At 34.5% G+C, this 11637-nt stretch overlaps 1 protein-coding gene across 3 annotated transcripts in view; it reads right to left on the bottom strand.

Moving 5' to 3' along the window:
* The window catches only part of LOC106462903, a 67059-nt gene extending 58698 nt beyond the window's left edge, over nucleotides 1-8361 (bottom strand). For 2 of the 3 annotated variants that reach the window (XR_002611370.1, XM_013922869.2), the window contains exon 1: nucleotides 7722-8361. The gene's annotated coding sequence lies outside the window, so the exon portion shown is untranslated. The remainder of the gene's footprint in view (nucleotides 1-7721) is intronic. The other variant, XM_013922870.2, reaches the window with a different exon arrangement.
* Between the last annotated feature and the right edge of the window lie 3276 nt (nucleotides 8362-11637).

The following is an 11637-nucleotide window of genomic DNA, read 5'->3' on the forward strand; positions in this document are numbered from 1 at the left end:
GCCCGAATTTCGAGAAAAGTGATCAGTTCAATCACAAACACCAATTTCCATATTGGCGCCCGAATTTCGAGAAAAGTGATCAGTTCAATCACAAACACCAATTTCCATATTGGCGCCCGAATTTCGAGAAAAGTGATCAGTTCAATCAAAAATACCAATTTCCATATTGGCGCCCAAATTTCGAGAAAAGTGATCAGTTCAATCACAAACACCAATTTCCATATTGGCGCCCGAATTTCGAGAAAAGTGATCAGTTCAATCACAAACACCAATTTCCATATTGGCGCCCGAATTTCGAGATTTGTTCACTAAGAATTCTTATTTTATTAGCAACCATAAGGTAATTAATTCTAATAGTTTGTTTGTAATTAAGCTACACAGTGGGCTATCTGTGTTCTGCCCACCATGGGCATGTTTTAGACAAGTAAGCCAAGGAGATAAATAGGCCTCAGAATCTTAACGAAGACGTGTACTTTTAAACTATTTTGTTTGTTTGTTTGTAATTAAGCACAAAGCTACACAATTGGCTATCTGTGCTCTGCCCACCACGGGTATCGAAACCCGGATTCTAGCGTTATAAGTCCGCAGACATACCGCTGTGCCACTGGGGGCAATTCTAATAGTTTCACGCATTGAATTCTATTTTAAACAAGTAAAAAAAAAACTTTCCTTACGTCATGATTGCGTACGTAAGTAGGAAAAAATACGTATAAACAAATCCTCTTTGCTAGCTTTCTACAAATAATAAGAAAAGTCAAATCCTATTTTTGTATATACACATATAAGCAGAAGATAAGCAGTCAAAGCGCATGATAAAAACTTGTTAGTTATTATTATAAAGTAATTAGATATATATTATTAACTAATTAATATTAGACTTAGATGATCGTACAGGCTGCTAACCATGACAACGAAGCCAAAGACGGTTGATCTAGCAAGCAACGGACGCCATCTTTGTCCTAATTGACTAACTCCATCAATATTGGCTAGAAAGCATATTCTTCTAACCTTATCGTTCTAAGAATACATAAAATACAACAACTGGTTTATAATCCACATGTTTTAGGTGTAACTAGAAGAATACAGCTTCGGTAGGAGCTTAGAATATAAACTGTGAACAACAAACATGTTGATACCTAGGTGTGATTTGATGAGCCACGTTTCACCATTTTTATACTCGTTACCACAGTTTACAAATATAGAGAAAATAACATGAGACATTTGATCATGTTTGGGATGTTCTGATAGTACAGGCTGCCACAGATAATGTATTGATATAAGTAATGTTTTTTTTATGCAGGGAATGAGTTTTTAATTCTTTATGAAAAGTAACTAATAACCAGAAGAACCTGAACACAGTGAATGACTACGCCATCCTTACAATGGTGAATAACTACGCCATCCTTACAATGGTGAATAACTACGCCATCCTTACAATGGTGAATAACTACGCCATCCTTACAATGGTGAATAACTACGCCATCCTTACAATGGTGAATAACTACGCCATCCTTACAATGATGCACTTCTTTATTTCTTAACAAAATGTCTCTCAACACAACAGAGCAACAAACACGTATTGTCTGTAACCGGTTTTAGGAGCATTACAGTTACTTCAACTATATTCATTGGTTAACATACTTACTGAATATCAGTGTAGTTTGGCATCATTGGGACGAACTTAAACATCGCAGTAGCCATCTTGATCCTCTGTGGACATCTGGGAACAAATTGCCAACCGTACTCTTCGACGAACATGACATCCACTAGATACTCATCCTCATCTTCACCAGTTTGGCTACCTTTTGTCGTATTAATATCATAAAGTTGTTGTGACAAAGACTCCAGAAGATCTCTATCCAATTATTGAAATACAATATCACCAGCATCTTCTGACCTTCTGGCGTCACAATAAATCTCTACTATTATTACTGCAAAAGATAGCCAAACTAATGAATGTAAGTACCGTTGCCAATTATTGGGATAATCATCTAAACTGAAAGGCTCGTTTAGATTTAATTAACGTGTATAACGAGAATACTAGTATTAATACGCTTTTAGGTCACTCAGAAATTTTAAAAAAGAAAAAAAAGTAACATTTAAAAGTATACAGAGCCGTACATATAGCTGCTTATACCTTGTTAATCCTTAGGAATTAACTGATTTTTGTAAGTTATCCTAATGGACTGTAACATCACTCTTCATCAGAATTAACAAGTTTCTATTGTGTACAAGGGATGTTATTATAATCAAGTTTCAATAATAATAATGAAAACAAATACATACGTTACAAAATGTAGTTCTTTTAATTTTATAAGATATTCAAATACTTTTTTGTCTTTGACCTCTATAACCTTTTAGACGTTGTCTAAGAAGTTAATAAACCTACAAAATGCTGTTATTGTAATCCAGATACGTAAAATATATCCTTATTAAATATACCTTTCAAATGCCACACTTAAAATCGTCTTTCGAAAGATTCGATGAAATAATAAGTGTCCTTTGTATGAAAAAAAAGCATTTCATTTCGATCAGTTACTATCTGCTTCAGCCTCATTAACTTCGGCTTAGTTTTATAATAATTACAATTCTAATTAGCTCCAGCTTATTTATTTAGGATTGAAACACACTACCATTTAATATCTTTTGTTTCGATAAAAGTATATACAGAAAGTTAACATTTAATTTATGACTCCAGTGTTTTGGATGGAACTCATTTTGTCCCCTTTGTACGTTATATGTAAGTCAATGTACCAAACTTTTCCCATCCACCATTAAGGTTCTAAAAATAGCTTTTAGAATGTTTATGATAAAATAGACAAAAATGGTAATAATGACTTACTCTAGTTGAAAACTGAAAGACTATTTTTATACATATTTGTAAAAGGCATAAAAATATATTATTTATATAAGTGTTCTTACACACGTTGTTCTTTTTCTATGAACTATTCATGTATCGTAAATTCACCTAGCGAAACTTAAAAATCCTCTACACTAAGAGAAGGTTGTTTTTCGAATTCCATAAGGTAAGCTCTGGATTTCATAGCTAGCGAGGCGGATTTAAATCCGTGAGATACAACAAAATAGTCCATATACTTTGAAGCTGGGGGATAGTAAAATGTTGCCTATTGACTGTTGTTTTTCTTCTTTCCTCAGCAGTTCAAGATCTGGAGTAGCAATAGTTAGGCTTTGTGGCTTGGTCATAATTACGAAATAAATTTGTATGTACACAATGATCTATCTGTACTCTGTCCACCATGGGTATCGAAACCCGGTTTTTAGCGTTACAAGTCCGCAGACATACCGCTGTGCCACTGGAAGGTACGAAATACATAAACAAAAGATTCAATTAAAACTCACACACATTCAAAATCAAAACCTTTTTCTATGCAACCTTCTAAGTTTAGCTGATTACATAAACCATACATAAAATTGTTTCAAAGCTGTAATTCAATGACAGAAAGAATTTTAAATATAATTACATTGGTGTTAGAAACTATTAATAAATTACGTCACATTTCAAGTTAATCTAAGTAGGTACAACTATGACAGGTTACGTTCAAATATACTCAGATTTTACTTAACTAAATACAATGTAATTATTGTTTAATGTGGAAAGAATTAGTAACATTGTACTATATGTGTTTTTTTTTCTTTCTGATCTAGTGTCATCTAGTGGGAATAAAATAAACCATATCTTTCTCCAATTTAATTTTTTGTTATCACGTAATAAATTCTCAGTCTTTCTTTTCCTTTGTTTTTGATAGAAAAATAATTATTATTTTGTTGAAATATTGTTAAAGTTATGACAGATTTGAGCGGAGGGACGTGAATATCAGCTGTGAATCATGACGTCAGTAAAACGTGCGCATGCCATGAATCACGAGAAGAATTATGCACCCTGTGGGTTTACAACACAGCATGACATATGAACATGAAAAGCAAGAAATAAAAATATTTGTTACTCTTAATAACATTATTTACCAGAAGTTAGATACAATATTTTTATTTTCGGAACACTACCCTGCCCTCTACTTAGGCTAGTTTATAGATGAACTTAACCTTTACAGTCTTAGATTAGCTGTTCCTGAGTTTTGAGAGTGTGGAATAATGACGAAAATAGAAACGTTTTTCAAGCAGCTGTGAATGTTTGTATTGCTTTTCTAAGGATAACTACACAGCTCTTAAAATATTTATATAAGTTTATGTCGTTTTACGTTACAAAATGCAGAGTTGCACCATTTTAAGTTCCAGGTATTTTAAACACGATTCTCCTCGTCATATTAGGCGTAATAAACTTTGATAACAAATAGTTTCTTTAGCAGAAGTTTAAGAAAGATTAAAACTATTCGCATTATCGCCTTGGAAGCTATCGTAGTGTCTCATCGCATTTTCTGATCTAAAATGCTGTCATACTTCCTTGGTAGTTTCGCTCTAATCTCTTCAATAAAACATTGAAGAAAGTTAAAGTTAATAACACAGGCCTGCGAATTTAAACTTCATAAAAGTTGTTGTTTTGGTTTTAATAACGAATTTTCCATAATTCAGCTACGCAGATTTCGAAAATAATATTTTTTTTTCTTTCTATCACGTAAGGGGTTTTCTACAAATCGGGAAGAAAAAACTTACTTAAGTCAAATTATTATTTCGTTTACCACAATGAACATTTTTTATTATTATTTGTTAACAAAAATACAAACAAACTGAAGAAAAGGGAAGAACATTGATATCAAACGAATATACATCCTCTTGATCCTGCTTTTTTTGTAAAGTCTACGTCTTTTAGTCTCAAACTACGTGTTGTGATATTTATTTTATGTATTGCGTTATGACGTTTTGTGAAAAATTAGTACGTTATGGAGAAAAATGGATATCATTTTCGGATTCAACGTACAGGACTTACCGTAGAACATGTAAACATTTTAAGACAGTAAAACCATCGCAGGCCTGTATTATTAACGAAAGAACATAGACATGTAATGTTTTTGTATGAACGATGTTTGGTACACATTTAGTTTTTCATATTAAACAAAATGCCATAAGTATATATGCATTTCCTTTTCCGTTTGTTTTTCCTGTGAGATCAACACTATAAAGCCAGCCAACAGAATTCTTCGTAACTGTTTGTTTGTTGAATTTGGCGCAAGCTACTCGAGGGCTGTCTGTGCTAGCCGTATTTAATTTTGAAATAATATTCTAGAAACAGGGGTGCACTACACAGTTATTGTCGGGGCCAATTTGGAATGTGATTGAGACTTGGCGGGCCATAATATTTCTTCCTCCAAAAAAATGTTTGAGCCCTTAGAGTTTTCTACTAATTCTAAATACTATTTAACAAAAGTTCTATTAAATTGAAGCGCAGAAACGCTTATTAAATTTAATAACCGACACAAATGTTTCCATCAAATTAAAAAACAACAACAAAAAAAATCAACTTTGCACACTATAATTTCGTGTCATGGGCAGTACAAAATGAGCTGGCGGACCAAATTTGGTCCGCAGGCCATATGTTATGCACTTCTGATAATTAGAAATATAATTAATCTAGAGTAGGGATTCTCAAACTTATTTCTTTGAGCACCACTTTTAAAATTTTGATCAAATTATTGTACCACTATATAGTTTCTTATCTACTTCACAAATGACTCATTTGGCGTACCAGTTGATGACAACAACCTGTTGGTACGCGTACCATAGTTTGAGAAAGCAGCTAGTCAACAGCATCCACCGCTAATTCTTGGGTTACTCTTTACCAACAAATAGTCGAATTAACCGTCACATTATAACGTCCCAGTAGCTGAAACAGCAAGCGTGTTCGGTAAAGGGTATCTATCCCGCGACCCGCAGACTGATGATAAAACCGAAGTGAAAACAATGGATAACATTGTCACTGAAAGGACGGGTTAAATAATTTATTTTGATAAGGAAGCTGAAGTGAAAACAGTGTCATTGTAAAAATGGATTAAACAGAACTTAGGTTATGAGGACAATTAATGCTTTTTACCGGGATTATTAACCTAAAGCATGTTGGATCTTTAAACAGACTAACTTTATTACTTTCTTTGCTGTTTATTCAGCGTTGTTTACTCATTACTCTGTATTTTTAGGGCCTGCCATAGCTTAGTGGTTAAAACACTCGACTTGCAATCTGAGGGTCGCCCTTTCGGCCGTGAGGTCGTTATAATGTGACGGTCAATCCTACTACTCGTTGGTGAAAATAGTAGCCAAGAATTGGCGGTGGCTGTTGTTGGCTAACTGTCTTCCCTCTACTCTATCACTGCTAAATTAGGGACGGCTAACGGAGATAGATAGCCCTCGAGTAGCTTTGCGCAAAATTCAAACCAAACCTCTGCATTTTCACGCAAAATTACCTACCCAGTACTATGAAGTTTACGTTATCCTGCAAGACTCCTTCGTGGATGCTGACTTTAGAAACATAACTTATACGGGAAACAACTTCCGTAATATTTTCGCGTGTTTACTTTCTGGTGTACGTTTTGTGTCACTCAGTATTAGTTTTGTATAACCTTGAGCTATAATTTATAATTTTTGTACTTTCATGTAATCATTATCCATTTTGATTCTCACAGCTTTGATTGTATAATATTATTATGTCTATAACTGTCGTTCAGATCCTTCCACTGTCTTTTTTGTGTATTAACAATTTCCTAGAACTGATTATAACTGTATGTACTAATAACTGTGAGTAAATAAAGAACAGGTTAAAAAAAAAAGTAAAATTTGTAGCTACGTGTAAACAAAGAGCAGGTTAAAAAAGTAAACTTGTAGCTACGTATAAACAAAAAACAGGTTAAAAAAGTAAACTTGTAAGCTATGTGTGAACAAAAAGAAGATTAAAAAAGTAAACTTGTAGCTATGTGTAAGAAAAGAGCAGGTTAAAAAGTAAACTTGTAAGCTATGTGTAAACAAACACGAAGTTAAAAAAGAGGCTTGGAATGTTCCCACTTTTAACAAATGTATACAGACAGAAATTTGTTAGCATTGAAATGTCATTTCAAGGTACACGTTCTCATTAGCCATATGACTGCTAACTAGTAAGAACAAAATGAAATGCAGTGTGCGGTAGTAAAGGCGCACAAAAATGAAAAATAAAATGCTTTGTTTGAGAAACAGGCTTCTTTCAGCACATGATATAATCTGCATATTACTCTGATCTGAGGGTTCTACAGTAGGTGTATATGCATAGCATTTTTTCATGTTGAGTTTCTTATCCTTTAAATCTAGACTTAAACCGCCACAACCGTAAATTTTGTGGCAAGCATTCATGTTTAAGTTGTACATTATAACACTTACAGCTCGTATGTATACAGTTTGATTGGTCTAGTAGTAGTACTAGTATTCTAGATGGCACTCTATCACTTAAAGAAACATACAGTCCTCCAAAGCGTTTTACTAATTTATCGTTTAGTAACTAACACAAATACCAACTCGTAATATTAAAAGTTATGAAGGGAGAAAAAATCACGTGTATATGAAATACGATGCAACAGTGTCATTTGAATGTTGACTGTATTATAGTTTATACTGAAACTGTAATTAAATCGTGCCTAATTTACACGAACACACACACATATATATAATTAAACACATACACATAATTAACCAAATTTCTATTGTAGCCATATTATTATTACTTTGTCAGCAAGTTAGTTTGTCTATCTATAACTTAGTACAAGATACATTTTTTGTTAAATACTTACATTATGCCGGGGGAAACGCAAAAATACGCTATTTTCTAACAAACAACGGTCACGATAGTAACGAAACGAGCAATTTTTTTTCGTAAGTAAGAGGCTTACTTTAGTTTATTTGAGACTATGTGTGTGGTACTGATGATATTTGATACTTGTGGGTTTTAGGAAATATCTAATCTTCTATCTTCAAGTTCAACAAAAACACCTGATTTTGGTGATAAAAGATAGTTTTAACTCATCAAAACCATCGATATTTTCTCGCGCTTCATGTGATGAAACGTTAATAAAGACACAAATGACACCACATATTAAAAAAAAAATGTCTCACTTTCAAGCCCGAGTCCTGAAAAATCGCGATTTTCCTACGTACTGCTTCAAGCGCTTGCATGTTTCGTCTATTTTACCAACAGCGAAGCTTGCGCCGAGACGTAAGGAATAACCGAGGAAGCCTGCTATCACGACGACAATTGCAAATACACACAAACACAAAAGCTTCTGTTGTATCGCGAGAATGCCCCATTCTGTCACAGATCGGCTGAAAACGTACAGTGGACGCTGACAACTAGCGCCCTTTCCTCATCTCTTCTTCTTTCCTTCCCACATCCAAGTAATGCCTAATTACTCTTAAGCCACTAGTTACTCTGCTTTATCGAGTAATGGCCGAGTCACCTTAACAGCAGGGGCGACACCTCGTGGACCCAACCACAAGCTACTAAACCTCTAATTTAAGAACGCACGCGCAATGTTATTACATTAGTCATCTCGCAGGAGAATTTAGACTTCAATGTTCACGTACATTTTCCTCTTAAAGCTATGACCGCATATATTTTAAGTATTTCAACATAATATTTCCTTTTAATTAATAATATTAACCTTTAAATGTTTTTATACAGTTATGTTTTTCTCCATATATATATATATATAATACCTAACTACTTCATATTTATTAAGTAATCACGCCACCTATTTAGACAAATGAGGAACGTGAAAAAATAATACCAGTGCATTCGGTGTAAACGGAATCAAACATAGCAAAACCTGATACACGTATAGAATAAACACTTTTAAAAAATTCGCTCAGTTACCAGCGTACACAGGGACAGTTCTGTAATCATACGGATGCGGTGATATTTAATACGTTGCATATGCTTTATCAATGAGTGAAATAACTCAGCAGGCCTAGGCGGGAATGCACAGCAATATTTTTCACTGTTTATTAAAGTTGGATAACTCTGTAGATTTTTGTAATTTTGACTAGAATTCGGGGATCCCCGTCATGGTCCCCCACACGCTAGCGCCGTCTCTGTATCTATTATCGATATCGTTGTTGTACAATGAAATATATTACAAATTTATTGAGATTTCAGAACGAGTATAGACTAGTTGAAAACATTTATCTGCCATTTTTTTGTTATCGAAATAAATATTGACATGTTTGCTAAATACGAAACCAGATGTAGTTATCAATAACTCAAGATCAAAGCAAGTTACTTACGTAGATTATAACTCAAAATTAACCATCATTTAATGTAACTAATTTAATATCCTGGTCTAATTAAGAGTCTGCATTGTCATAAAACAAAAACTTATGATCCCAATAATGTTTCATCAGGTGGTCCAGCTAGCTTGAGAGCCTAGGTTACACCTACATCCATCTACTAAGCTAATAATTGTTTATTTCTTGAATTTCCTGCAAAATAACTCGAGAGCTATCTGCACAAGCTGTTCTTAATTTAAAAGTGATAGACCAGAGAGAAAGCAGATAATCAATACCACCCACCTCAAATTCTGGGATACTTTTACTTTTTTTTACCAATGAAAAGTGGAATTGACTGTACATCATAACACCCCAGTGGCTAAAAGGATGAGTATCTTCGGTGACAGGATTCGAGCTCGCAACTCTCAAATTGCGAAACGAGCGCCTTCACCACATTAAGCTAACGAATAAAACAAATAATATATTATGCATATTTTGACATTTTAACCATTACTGTTCATAAAACTTAACATTGAAGAAAGAATGGACAAACTTGCTTACATGACGTATAAAAACTAGTTGTTTTCTTCTCGCATCATTGATTCTCTGACCCTCCATAAATCCTCCCTAACGTGGTCTAGTGATCAATGAAAGACCATTAACAACGTGGACAGTGTACCTTTAAATTAGTCTTAACATCCGAAATAAATGGCTACATATTACTGTCCAGTTATAGAGTTCGATAGCAGGAAGATATACATTTGTGATATTTGTAGATACCACTGATTCCCCCAAGTGTGATATGATAGGTCCGCTGAATGATAAGAAATTCGTCAAGATATCTAGCTAATTGCGGAGAAGTTCGATATCCTCTGATCAACTAGGTTCGTGAGAAATAATGAGAGACTGAACACAATGTACAATCAGAATAAACAGTCTTTACTAAAAATAAACACGTTAAAATATACATTTAATTGCCACAATGGGCAGTTCCCTCTACTAGGGAGTTAGATTTGAAGATGTTCTATTTCATTTCAAATTTTTAACGAGCATAACTCGGTTGATCTACTGTTCCACACTAAATAAATCTCACGTTAATTATGAAAATCGTTAACGTCAGACTCACTAAAAATTACTCATAGTCTTAAAAATAAACGTCTAAAATAACGAGATATCAGCAAAAACCTATATTCTAAAAGTTTTCTGAAGTCTACTTATTAAATGGCAACGTTTAACTCAAATCAAACGTGCTTAAAGTCTACAGAAAAAGTCTGCCAAATCCTAACATTCCCAGGGCAAGCCTGGTCTTATGTATTAAAGAGAAAAATAAAAAACTGGAGGGAACCATGTTATTGCTTGCACTTGTATTAACATTCGACAACAGTTCTTTTGACTAAATTTGAGTCAAATTGTTTGGCACTGTTAGGAATACTGTACATTATGTGTTACCTTGAGAAAGAACTAGCCCAGATAGGGTAAACTCCAACAAAGAATTGTTGGTTTTATTTTGAAGAGGATAATCCTGGATATTATGTGACCACTCTTGGAGACCGAGGGAGGTCATTGGTACATATTACTCACTACTGACTACTTCACAAAGTGAGCCGAGGCATATCCAGTTGACAATTCATTGGCACGATCCGTATTTGATGCGTTGGTTTAGCACTGGACAGCACAGTTTGGATCTTCAGAAGAGATCCGCATAGATCAGAAAGTTTATTTCAACAACCATTTATTCTGTGAATTATGTAAAGCGTGGCGAAGATCCATACTTCACCTTATCATTCCCTAGTCAGATGGTTACTTAGCAGAATGGGTAAGCAAATCTTCCAAGTTTGCCATGTTCATTATCTCAGCTGAACTTACTGGGATGAACAATTGTCATACATCATGATGGCTTACCATATAATGGAACAGATATTGACTAGATGTTTATCAAACATGCTTCCTGTGGATGTGAAGTATGGTCTTCCTCGTAGAACGGATATACTGCAACGTCCACAGTGAGGTAAGAGAAGGTAGCTAGTCAACACCACCCACCGTCAACGCTGGGCTATTCTTTTACCAACGAATAGTAAGACTGACCGTCACATTATAATGCCTTAAGGACTGAAAGGGTGACCAATCTATTATGGTTACTAGTGTGAGTACCTGTTTTCGCAGTCTCGCCCCTCCCCTTGTTTATTTCCCACTAGAACCTATTTTATATAAAACCAAGTGATAATGGACGGAATGTGGTTGGATACCAATGAACTATTGTTAGGATGATGACAACCATGGAATTCACAGCTCTATGAAGATGAAGTGGGAGATTCGTGGATGCCCAAGTGGACCAGGCTGTCTACAGGAAGTGTAGGAATATACGTTTTACAGGCAGGATACATGTGAGTATACACGTAAGTATTGTAGACATATCACTTGACTACAACAGTAGTTTTGACAATG

This window comes from Limulus polyphemus, unplaced genomic scaffold (assembly GCF_000517525.1).
Source record: "Limulus polyphemus unplaced genomic scaffold, Limulus_polyphemus-2.1.2 Scaffold1278, whole genome shotgun sequence".
Classification (NCBI taxonomy): Eukaryota; Metazoa; Arthropoda; class Merostomata; order Xiphosura; family Limulidae; genus Limulus; species Limulus polyphemus.